General features: G+C 43.0%; 1 long non-coding RNA gene across 1 annotated transcript; it reads right to left on the minus strand.

Annotated features, from left to right (window-relative positions):
- Positions 1–1,725: 1,725 nt before the first annotated feature.
- Positions 1,726–3,473, minus strand: LOC150042074 (uncharacterized). Its single transcript, XR_016533685.1, has 3 exons — positions 3,424–3,473; positions 2,995–3,101; positions 1,726–1,928 (listed from the first exon to the last, which is right to left on the minus strand). It is a non-coding gene; the product is annotated as an uncharacterized LOC150042074 (long non-coding RNA).
- Between the last annotated feature and the right edge of the window lie 9,052 nt (positions 3,474–12,525).

Consider the following 12,525-nt stretch of genomic DNA (forward strand, 5'->3'; position numbering starts at 1 on the left):
CTAGAAAGTTTGAAAGTGATGTATTATAACATTTATTTCAAATGATAAAGCATTTGTTTAGCTTCCCAAAGCATAACACAGATGTTAATCTCTAGAATTGCATGTGTGGCTTTAGTAAAGTAAACAGCAAAATATTTTCACTCCCTTCAACCCAGAATAAAGTCCAATTGATTACATTTAATTTTACAAACACAACTATACTATTAAATTCCAAAGTATATATTTATATTGTTTCGGGAAGCAAAACTCAGGCACTAATCCTGTAATAACTGTATACTTGGCTTTAACAAAATAAACACCATCACGTTCTTCTCTTCAAAGCAGGCTAAAATCTCTTCTATTTAGTAATATTTTATAACTATAATTTTACAGGTCAACTGCAGGGCTGGTAGGAAGATGACAATAATATTTCTAGGGAGACCTTGATATAAATACTTGATGTGAAATTAAAATAACACATTGCTCGACAGAAGGCTCCAGTTCTAGTTCTGAAAACGTATAAAGTGGCTACAGTGCTGGTGGCTCACACCTGTCATCCCAACTTACTCAGGAGGCTGAGATCCAAGGATCATGGTTCAAAGCCAGCCCGGGCAGGAAAGTCTGTGAGACTCCTCTCTCCAGTGAAGCATCAAAAAGGTGGAAGAGAGCCGGCGTGGTGGCTCACGCCTGTCTGACTAGCTACTCAGGAGGCTGAGATCTGAGGATCGAGGTTCAAAGGAGACCCTCATCTCCCATGGAGCACCAAAAAGCCAGATGTAGCACTATGGCTCAATGGTAGAGCACCAACCTTGGGCAAAAGAAGAGAAGAAAAAAAAGGTTACAAAACAAACAAAAAAACAAGGCCAGGAGTTTGGCCTAGTGGTAAAGTGCTTGTCTAGCATGCATGAAGACCAGGGTTCAATTCCTTGGTACCCCATTACAAACAGAAAAAAAAACAAGCTGGAAGTGGTGCTGTGGTTCAAGTGGTAGAGCTGTAGTTTTTTTTTTTGCCAGTCTGGGCTTGAGCTCAGGGCCTGAGTACTGTCCTTGGACTTTTTCTCAAGGTTAGAGCTCTACTACTTGAGCCTCAGCACCATTTCTGGCTTCTTTTTTCCATGTATGTGGTACCAGGGAATCGAACCCGGGTCTTCCTGCATGCTAGGCAAGCACTCTACCACTAGGCCAAGCTCCCAGCCAAGATCTAGTCTTGAGAAAGCCCAAGGACAGTGCTCGGGCACTGAGTTTAAGCCCCAGGACTGGAAAAAAAATTTTTTAAAGAAATATAATTTTAAGAAAATAACAATTTAATATAAAAATATATAAGTAAAAAAGAAAAATAATAAATTAACAAAAATGATGAAAAATAATAGTAAATAATTAAAATTTTTAATGAATAACAAAATAAAGAAGGAAAAAAGCTAATTATCAATCCAATCAAAGTTGTCAGGGGACACACAGAGATGAAGGCAGAGAGAGAAACCCCAAGTTGTAACAAGACGGAATGTCTCCTGAGGGGTACCAGGTATTTTCTTATTTTTCCTTTTTTGTGGGTCATGGAGCTTGAACTCAGGGCCTGAGCACTGTCCCTGAGCTATTCAGATCAAGGTTAGTGGTCTACTAATTAAGCCACAGTGCCACTTCTGGTTTTCTAATGTTTCACTGGAAATAATGCTCATGGAATTTCCTGCTTAGGATGGCTTTGAACCCAGGTCCTCAGATGTCAGTCTTTTGCATAGCTGGGATTCTAGGCATGAGCTATGAGGATCCCAGCTACAAGCAGACAGTATGTAGAGGAGGAGACCCGGGGTAGGAGAGAGCTGGAGGCAGCTGGACACTGGGCGTAGAGGCTTGGTTTGCTGCAGATCCACTTTCTCTCTGCGTAGACCCTGGCGCTGCTAATTCCAGCTTCATCCAAATAGGCATATTCCCCAGAGCCTCGAACTTCCACCCTAGAGCCAAGCAGAAACACGTTCAGAATTCACATTTGGCTGCACACTTGCTTTCTTTTTCCTTTTTTCTTTATGTCAGTTGTGGGGTTTGAACTGGGGGCCTGGATGCTTTCCCTGAGCTTTTGTGCTCAAGACGAGTCCTGCTCTCCCATCATGAGCCACAGCACCACTTCTGGCTTTCTGTTTTGTGGTTCATGGAAGATGAGAGGCTCACAGATTTTCCTGCCTCTGCTGGTGTGGAACCCTGATTCTCACACCTCAGCCTCCCGTGCAGCTAGGATGACACGTGAGAGCCACCAGCACGCAGCTGTGGCCTGTCTTTTCTTTTTCATTGTTTTTTCTTTCTTGCCAGTGCTGGGCTTGAACTCAGGGCCTGAGCACTGTCCCTGAGCTTCCTGGGCCCAAGTTTAGAGCTCTACCACTTGAGCCACAGCACAATTTCCAGCTGTTACTGTGTATGTGCTTCAGAGGAATCGAACCTAGAGCTTTGTGAATGTGAGGCAAGCATTTTAGCACCAGGCCACAACCCGGATGCTAGGTGTGGTTCTAACAGAAGTAAGAGACTAGCGCTCATCTGACTTTAGTGCTGAGCACTGATGACTGAGTTGCGTTTCTTCTCCATTCTCAAAGTCCTGGTGTGAATGCCACCTGTCTGTCCATCACCCGTCCATCCCAGTCACACTAACCACGCATTCATTCATGACCCACGGCCACCTGTGGGCTCCCTAGACGTGACCTTCACTCAGGCTCAACTGTTTCCAAAATGCAGAAAAATAAACCATCATCAACAACAACAAATCCATGCTGGGTTCCAGGACTCACAGCTGTCATCCAGCTACTCAGGAGGCTGAGATCTGAGGATCACAGTTCAAAGCCAGCCCTGGAAGAAAATCCATGAGACTCTTACCTCCAATAATACTATTTAGCAAAAGCTAGAAGTGGCGCTGTGGCTCAAGTGGTAAAGCGCTGGCCTTGAGCAAAACCTCAGGAACAAGGGCCCAGGCCCTGAGTTCAAGCCCCAATCCAGACCCAAAACAAACAAACTGAAGGTTGGTTGAAAACGTACAAGTTGGTGAAGTCTGTGTTGTCTGCCCACTTCCAACTGTGTTTTGAGGATTCTCTTCTAAGTCCAATCCAATGATCGTACAAATCTTTATGTCTTTTCAAGAAATTCTGTAATAAAACACAGTACATTGAAAATGAGAGTCCTTGTCTTTTGGATGTATTTTGTTTTTCTGTCAAAGGCCGGCTTCAAACTGTGATCTCACATCTCAGCCTCTGAGAAGCTCTGTATTAGGACTAATAATTCTTTTTCTCTTCTTTGTGTGTATGTGCCAATCCGACTTTCACAATTTGTCTTGGAACTTCGATCCTCCCATCTCAGCCTCTTGGGTAGCTGGATGACAGCGTGAGCTCCTGGCGCCAACCCTTTAACTTCACACAACCTCTCCAAGTCGCGGTGGGGTGTCTTCAGCACCCCAAAAGCTTTTCTTACCAGGTCGTAGATGGTGTCAAAAGTGGCCAGATTGGCTCCAGAGGAGGCACAAAAGTCCTGACTGGACATCCAGTTCCTTGTGTCCTCAGAAAAATAGAAACACTGATTCCCAAAGCCAATCCACTCTCTTGGACAGGAAGAAAACAGGCTGTGCTCTGGAATGCGGCTTTCTGCTTGGTTCACTAACACACAATGGATTTGCTTTATAATCAGTCTTCTGTTTTCTGTGCCCATCCCACGGCCTAAGCCACACCTTGGCATTCAAAACCACTCACCTGCTAGAATCACCGTTAGTACAACTGTCGTCCCTAACAGAAGCACAATAGTCAACAGACAGCAGTGGCGTTTGGCGGTGGTGATAAGCAACGATATTTCTGTGGGTTTTTCCTGGAGCTCCATCACTGCAAACAGGGACAGAGGAGGGTTTGAATCCAAGGGTTTGAATGTAGAAGGAAAATGATCATAGCATTTTCTCCTTGTGGCTTGTCCTGCTCAATTACCACCAAAGGCCATCTTGCAATGGTGGAAATGGAAAGAATAGAGGAGCTGAGCACTGGTGTCTCCTCCTGTAACCCCAGCTACTCAGGAGCCCGAGATTAAGCGTGGCAGGCAGGAAAGTCTAGGAGACTCTTTATCTCCAAGGAACCATGAAAAGGCCAGAAGAAGAGCTGTGGCTCCAGTGCCAGGGCAGCAGCCTTGAGACAAAGCTTAGAGACAGGATCCAGGTCCTGAGCTCAAACCCCTACGTGATCATGTAATAGACAGTAGATATTATAAATATATGTCATAATGTATGACATATCACATGGTCTATTATAAATGTATGCTCTATTATGCGTATGTATATACTATTATGCGTATATACTTTTTTTTGGGTCAGTCATGCAGCTTGAACTCAGATCCTGTGTGCTGTCCCAGAGCTTTTTCCCTCAAGGCTAGCACTCTACCACTTTGAGCCTCAGCACCACTTCTGATTTTCTGATGGTTCATTGGAGATAAGAGTCTCATGGACTTTTTCTGCCTGGGCTTTGAACTGTGATCCTCAGATCTCAGCCTCCTGAATAGCCAGGATGACAGGTGCGAGCCACCAGCACCCGGCTATATATCCTGGTGTAGATAGATAGTATATTCATCATGGTACATATTATTTGAGGCTATATTATATATCATGATATATGGTAAGTACTATATTATATTGTATATAGTATGTAATATAGCCTATATAATAAAATACACAGTAAATACTATGCAAAATATATGAAATACTAAATAATTTAGTATTTAGCATGGATAAGACATATATATGTATGTTATATATATGTTAGAATATATATCATACACAATACACAATGAGCAATCTTCATTGTAAGTGTTGTGTTGTCAAGTTACAGCAGGCAGAGGGACTGAGCCCCAGTTCCAGGCATTATTTCTGACTAACACCAATGGGCAGCCAGTTTAGAACATGGCAGCTCAGCACAGGGTGCCAATTTACCCAAATCCTGAGCACTTATGCCCACACACACATATGTCTTGCTTTTTCTCTTGCCCTTGCTCAAGCCCTGTCCTCCCTACCAGGTTTCTGGAAGATTCTGCTCCCCAGAGGCTCAGTTCAAGGCCAGCACTAGAGCAGGGAGGACAAAATAGCCCACAAAATACTGTGTTTATGAGAACCCCCCCAAAACTACATTTCCTGCCCTGCTTCCTTCAGATATCAACAGGTGATATAGTTCAGTGGTGTCAGCCACTATTTTCCATTAGCTTTGCTCACTCTGTGTGTGTGTGTGTGTGTGTGTGTGTGTGTGTGTGTGTGGTTGCTGACGACAGGCCTCAAGTGTAGCTTTCTGGTGATTTATTAGAAATAAAGAGTCTCTTGGCGTGGCTGGGAAGGTGGCCTAGTGGTACAGTGCTTGCCTAGCAGGCATGAAGCCCTGGGTTTGATTCCTCAGTTCCACATACACAGAAAAAGCCAGTAGTAGTACTATGTATGGATCAAGTGAGTGTGCCAGCCTTGGGCAAAAGAAGCTCAGGGACAACACCCAGGCCATGAGTTCAAATCTCAGGACTGGGGGAAAAAAAGGTCTCATGGACTTTGCTGCCTGGGCTTATTTCAAACTATGATCATCAGATCAAAGCCTCCTGAGTAGCTGGGATGACAGGTGTGAGCCACTGGAGTCTGGTTTGAAAGCAAATTTTGCATGGGTTGTAGTGTACATTGCAATCCTGTCCCATTGCAAATGAGGTCAGGTAGTAATCTGGGAAAGAGGAACAAGAAGGAAGAGGAGGAGGAGGAGGAGGAGGAGGAGGAAAAAGAAGGAGAAGGAGAAGGAGGAGAAGGAGGAGGAAGAAAGAAGAAGAATGTTACCTCAACTCAAGACACACATCCCAGATCTAACCTTGCCTCATCCCAGATCTGACCTTCCCTCCCTCTGTCCCAGCCTAGCTGCCTTGTGGGAGACTTCAATCCTAATGCAAGTTACCTGCTGGCCTGCTTTCTGGGTCATCTGTGGAAGGCACATCATCCTGTAACATTCCCACGGAGGCTTCTGTCATTTTCCCTCCTTGTTCTTTTAGTCAGAACTGCCTGGAGCCTGGGATTAAGGAGTTAACCTTGGCCTTCTCCAGGGTTACATGGCAGCTGGTAAACAGATTCTCCACCAGCCTTCTGCCTTTCCTGGCTCCTAGTCCTGGCAGAGAAAACTAAAACAAAAAATAAAAACAAAATCAAAACAAGATTGAAATCAGGATGTGAAATTCAATGGATTAGAAATGAAATGACTGATGTGTCAGAAAATATTTTAAAACGTCCCAATGCATTTCAATTTAGATACATTTAAACCAGATGGAATACAAGGGGATGGTTGAGGGTGTCAGACTTTCCCAATAAGATCCACTAAAATAATAATAATAAATAATAATAATAAAAGCCAGACAACCACCTTGGATTCATTATTATTATTATTATTATTATTATTATTATTATTATTATTATTTGCATGATCTTACCTGGAACTTGGTGAGGGCCAAACTTACATCTGAATGAGGATCTGCTGTCCTTCTCCATGGGCCTTCTGGAGATTGCTATAAAGTAACTTACAAGAGTAAGCTGAAATAGCAATTAAGCAACCATTTTGATTGTCCTAATTTTCCTTGTTTCTTTTTTTGAAACAAAGCTTTAGGACAACTTTACTTTTAAATTTTGTTCAGAAATCATTTCTAATTTTCTTTAAAACTTTTACACTTTTTAACTTAAACTCTTAACACTTTGGTCTTTATTTGCATTTGAAAAACCTTTAAGGCTAAAGGAATTCCCTTTGCCTCCAGGCCCTCTAAGGCTCAAGGCACTCCTCTTGCCTTTTAGAAAAAAGGGCTCTTTTGCAGTTTAGATTACTGTCTAGAACTCCAACAACAGTTTAAACTCAAATAACAGTTTTTCCCTAATTCAAGAACTATAGACATCAGTGCACCAAAAGTCTAAGTCTGGACTTAGTTTCCTCTCCTTTTTTAAAATACACCCAAAAGCATGGAGATAAACCTTTAAACATTCCTTTAAAATACTAATCACATTATCCACATTTTACCATCAGATTTCTAGTGTCAGTTTGCAAGAAAGGACAGGCAAAATTTCTGACGTTAATGAACAATTTTACATTTAAATTTCTAATACATGTTTCCAAACTTTAACTTAAAGTAATAAATCCCAAATTCCCTAACACCTCTGTGCTGAACAGGATACAATGTTTACAATGTAAACAGCTGTATGTATTGCAATACCAGATTTTTTTAAATGCAGATTTCAGGATCTTTAGAAAAATACTTTTTACCAGTTTTTCTTTAAAACAATGCAATAATACTTTTAAGACATAGGAAACATTCAAGCATAATAATTTTCTTGAAGTTTAGACTTAGATTTACCCAATTGCCTTTGTTTCAAATGAGTTCAACCATTGTTTTATACAGCATGCTGACAATTTAACCTTGAACATGTTCACTCACTCATTCACACACATTCATACTCAAAGATCATAAAGTGCGCAAAATTAATAATGGCCGTTCGTTTTCTGGAAGTTTGTGTCAAGAGAGTTTTGCCAATTTTACTCTTACAGGTGAGAACCAGGTTCAAAACAAAACTTTTTGCAAGGCAACTTAGCTGGAATTTATTTTTCCAGGGCTTGTCACAACTGCAGACATGGGGGAGCGGCCATGCTAGGCCCAGAAATGTTCAAATAAATAACAAGGATGTGTGCTTGAGTACGCACAGAAAAACCATAAGGATCCATACTTAGAAATGGTACCAATTTTAAAGACAAAACTGGACAAGAAAAAATATGTAACACGAACAAGACAGAGAAACGGAGACTTTTAAATAATCAGACATTGACATATAACAAGAAAATTGGACTCAATCAGATACACTTAACACAAAAAACATGAGCTCAAATGAATGTTTTCACCAAACAGTTATTTTTAGATTTAGACATGTCTTGCTGGTGGGACTCTCAGGTATGCCTTGTTATCGACAAGAAACTCAGAAGGGGAGGGGGGGTCAAGGCGTCCCTTGACCACCCAGGCCTCTGTTTTAGGCTCACAGTGCACCTTTTCAAACAAACAAACAAAAATAAAATAAAATAAAATAAAATGCAGACATACAAGGGGGTTGGCCGACTTCTACTTACCTCTGGAGGCCTTTGCTTTTCACCTGGGCATCTTTTACAAAAAAGGTTATTAAGAAGAGGGCTGGTAAAGACAAAATAATGTCACATATTAAATTGTGTAGAGTCAATAAATATGTTAAAAGGTCCCTACATAATAGTAAAAGGAGGAGAAACACAGCTCATATGAATGTGTGGAACAAGTGGATCAGTAGGAGTCCCGATTGACATGCACAAATAACTCAGGTCCTTCCCACGTCGCAGGATGCACCACTGGAGGGTTGGGGGTGTAGGCCCAGTGAGTCGCTGCTTGGATGGCCACTGTCACTCTCCACGATCCGAACGCAGCGTTCAGGCAGCCAGCGGGCGTCATTTTCTCCTTGTGAAAAAACACATACATGCCCTCGACCCCAGGTTAGAACAGGATCGGGTCCATGCCAAGCACCAGTTAGGGGATCCTTCCATTTTACTAAGGCAAAAGGACGCTGCGCTCTTTTTTCCCAGAATCGCTGAGCAGCAGATAAATTATTTGAATCCAAATTCAAAAAATTTAAAACAAATAAAGCATGATTAAGTATATTCACAGGGGTAGCGGGATATGACTCTCCTTTCTGTATTTTAGCAATTTGATGTTTTAATAATCCATTAGCTCTCTCCACGATGCCTTGACCTTGAGGATTGTAAGGAATGCCTGTAATATGAGTGATATTATAGGAATGGCAGAAGGATTGAAATGCTCGGCTTGCATAGCCAGGGCCATTATCTGTTTTTATTTGCGAGGGAATCCCCATCTCAGCAAAGCATCGAATGCAGTGAGAGATACAATGTTTAGTGGCTTCCCCAGCAAGGGGGGTGGCCAAGATAAAATTAGAATAAGTATCTACAGTAACATGAACATATTTTAATCGGCCAAATGATGGAACATGTGTGACATCCATCTGCCAAATGTGATTAGAAAGCAGTCCTCGTGGATTTATGCCTAAATGGGGGGCTGGTGAAAAAGGGACACAGTTGGAGCAAGTCTTAACTATTTGTCGTGCTGCTTCTCTAGATAATTTAAACTGTCGGTGCAAGGCTCGACTGTTTTGATGATGGATGGCATGTGACTGCTTAGCAAGTTCAACCTGAGTTAAGTAAACTCTGGTGGCGGAGTCAGTAACTGCATTGCCCTCACTTAAAGGGCCAGGAAGATTAGTGTGAGCTCGAACAAAGCCAAAAAAACAGGGGTGGTTGCGAGAACAAAGCAAAGTTTGTACTTGGCAAAATTGGGTCTGAATATTGGAGTTAGTAGTTCCAATAAAGGGAACAGTTTCTATGACTTGAAGAGCACGAATTACATATTGACTGTCTGAGTATAAGTTAAAGGGCTCGTCTTGTAACAGGACGAGTGCTTGTAAAACAGCCTCTAATTCCACCTCTTGGGCGGAGGAAAAACCCGTAACCCAAGATTGAGTTTTCCCATTAATGGTCAAAGCAGCCTTTCCATTAGAGGATCCATCTGTAAATACCAAAGCAGCAGAAGATAAAGGCGAGGCCTGTACTATGGAAGGAAATAGAAACGTATGACACGCAGCAAATTGGAGAAGTTTGTTAGATGGGTAGTGATGCAAAATTTTCCCCGTATAATTGGCCCAAGCAATGGCCCAAGAATCGCAATGGGCGAATAGCCAATCTTGTTGTTGTAGATTATATGGGACACAGATAAAATGAGGTTCCTGACCTAAATATTTACGGGAATCCACTCGGCACATACGTATCAGATTAGCTACCAATTCGTAGTAGGGGGTCAGCACTTTGCCGGGTTTGATGGTAGATAAAGCCATAAAAGTGGGCCATCCTGCCACAATACAGCAGTTGGGGAGTGAGAAGTAGCTAAAATATAAACTCCCCATGGTTTAGAATAGTCACAATAGGTCACTTGTTGCTGGGAAATTGCCTTTCTACAATTTGGATGGCCCTCCTGGCGTCAGGATTTAATTCGCGCAAGGATGTAGGGTTGGTATCTCCTTTTAAGAGATCAAAAAGGGGTTTTAACTCTCCTGTGGAGAGCTTTAGATAAGGCCGAAGCCAATTTATATCTCCTAAGAATTGCTGAAAATCATGAAGAGTTCTTAAGTGTGAAGTTTTTAATTGTATTTTTTGGCTTTTAAAATAGTGTGGGCCTAATATATGGCCTAGATATGTAAAAGGGGGGTGTTCCTGAACCTTTTCAGCTGCTATTATAAGGCCAAAGAGGCTCAGATCTTGCTTTAGTTGTCCAAAGGCTTGTCGTACGACGATAGGGTCAGAACAAGCCAACAAGATGTCATGCATATAATGAACAATATAAACAGAAGAAAATTTTTCACGAGTGGAAGAAATGGCTCTAGCTACAAAACTTTGACATAAAGTTGGGCTATTTGCCATGCCCTGTGGGAGCACAAGCCAGTGATATCGCTTCATGGGTTCTTTAAAATTAACAGAGGGGACGCTGAAGGCAAAGCGCTTACAGTCTTGAGGCGCCAGGGGTATAGTATAGAAACAATCCTTCAAATCTATAATAATCTTATAAGTATCCTTTGGGATTGCCATGGGTGAAGGCAAGCCAGGCTGTAGGGCCCCCATCAGTTCCATTGTCGCGTTAACCTTTCTCAAATCCTGTAACAGCCTCCATTTACCTGACTTTTTCTTTATAACAAAAATTGGAGAATTCCATGGAGAGTTAGAAGGGGCCACATGTCCCAAGTCCAGCTGTTCCTGTACCAGCTGCTGAACTGCAATGATCTTTTCTAGAGAAAGAGGCCACTGTTCAACCCATACCGGTTGTTCAGAGAGCCAATTTATGGGATCAGCATGAGGGGGAGGGCAAACGACAGCTCCCGTCAAGGGATACCCTAATCCTTGTCTCGGGGGGTGAGACTGGGGTTGGAGTGGCTCTAGCTCCCCCTGTGCTGCTCGGCCTAGTCCCCTAAAGGGGAGGAGGCCTTGATCAAGTAACTGCTTAGTGACCGCAGCACTAGGACTAAACATATACACTCCCATTTTTTCCATGATATCACGACCCCATAAATTAATTGGCAGATGATCCAAGACAAATGGCTGAAAATGACCAGAGTGCCCTTCCTCATCTCTCCAAACAAGGATCGCACTGCTCTGCTGTGGGTCAGTTGCTTGCCCAACCCCCTGTAGGGAAGTCATAAAGGTTGTCAGGGGCCATTGGGCTGGCCAATGTTTTTTAGATATCACAGACACATCTGCTCCAGTGTCTAATATTCCTTTAAAGGGCTTTTTCTGTATAAATATAGTCATCTCAGGCCTCTCTTGTTTTATGCTTTGTACCCAATAGATATCAGAAGATCTAAATCCTCTCTGTCCACATGGGGAATTAGCAGTCTCCCCGGGAAGTAAAGGCACAAGTATTAATTTTGCTAATTTTTGACCGGCTGGGATCGATACCACGTGTTTCGGGGCAGAGGCCATAACTTTGATTTCTCCAGTAAAATCCTGGTCAATTTTGCCAGGTGTAATCTGTATCCCTTTAAGGGCTGAGCTACTTCGCCCTAACAGCAATCCAGCCAGTCCCGGGGGAAGGGGGCCGAAGACCCCCGTGGGGAGAGCCTGTGTCCCCATCTCTGGGGTCAATACTGAGCAGGTGGAGGAACAGAGGTCTAATCCTGCACTTCCTGGGGTGGCACGGAGGAGGCCGGAGACTGATCTTGGGGGGTTGTTAGAAGATGCACTTGTGGCCGAGAAGAGGGAGGGACTGCCCCATGGTTTTGCGGGGCCAGGGGCTGGCCCCTTCTCCAGTTTCCCGAAAATGGGCGGCCATTGCGATTTGTTGCTGACTTGCAATCTTTAGCCCAGTGCTTCCCTTTACCACAGCGTGGACATATGCCAGGTGATTTTTCTCTCTTTTGCCTGGCCTGGCGTGGGCATTGCGTCATCCAATGTCCTATTTGTCCACAAGAAAAGCAACGCCCTGGGGGTCTAGCATCCCAAGAATGCCGCTGACCTCTATGTTTTAGAGACTCAGTAACAGTCTTTCCTTGAGGAGCGGTGGCTAAAGTAAGACCTTGTACATGGGAAGGTCCAATATCAGCACACAGTGAAATAAAGTCCGTGATTCCTCCCTTATTCCTATGGGGTCTGATAGCCTCCTGACAGGCGGCGTTGGCATTTTCATAGGCTATGTGTCTAACTATAATCTTCCTTGCATTCTCATCTTGTACTAGGCGGTCTGCAGTCTCCATTAATCGAGACAAAAATTCTAGATAAGGTTCATTCGGTCCCTGTTTAACTTCTACTAGATTTTTTGTACGATTGGAATTGCGTAACTTTTTCCAAGCCTCTCTCGCCGCAGCATTTATTTGTAAATAGGCCTCCTTTGCATAACCCAATTGATCTTCGGTGTTTTTATAGGTTCCCTCTCCTAACAACTGATCAACAGTGTAAGGCAGGTTCTTAGACCTATTTG

The sequence above is a fragment of the Megascapheus bottae genome, chromosome 37, assembly GCF_031878675.1.
Source record: "Megascapheus bottae isolate mThoBot1 chromosome 37, mThoBot2.hap1, whole genome shotgun sequence".
Lineage (NCBI taxonomy): Eukaryota > Metazoa > Chordata > Mammalia > Rodentia > Geomyidae > Megascapheus > Megascapheus bottae.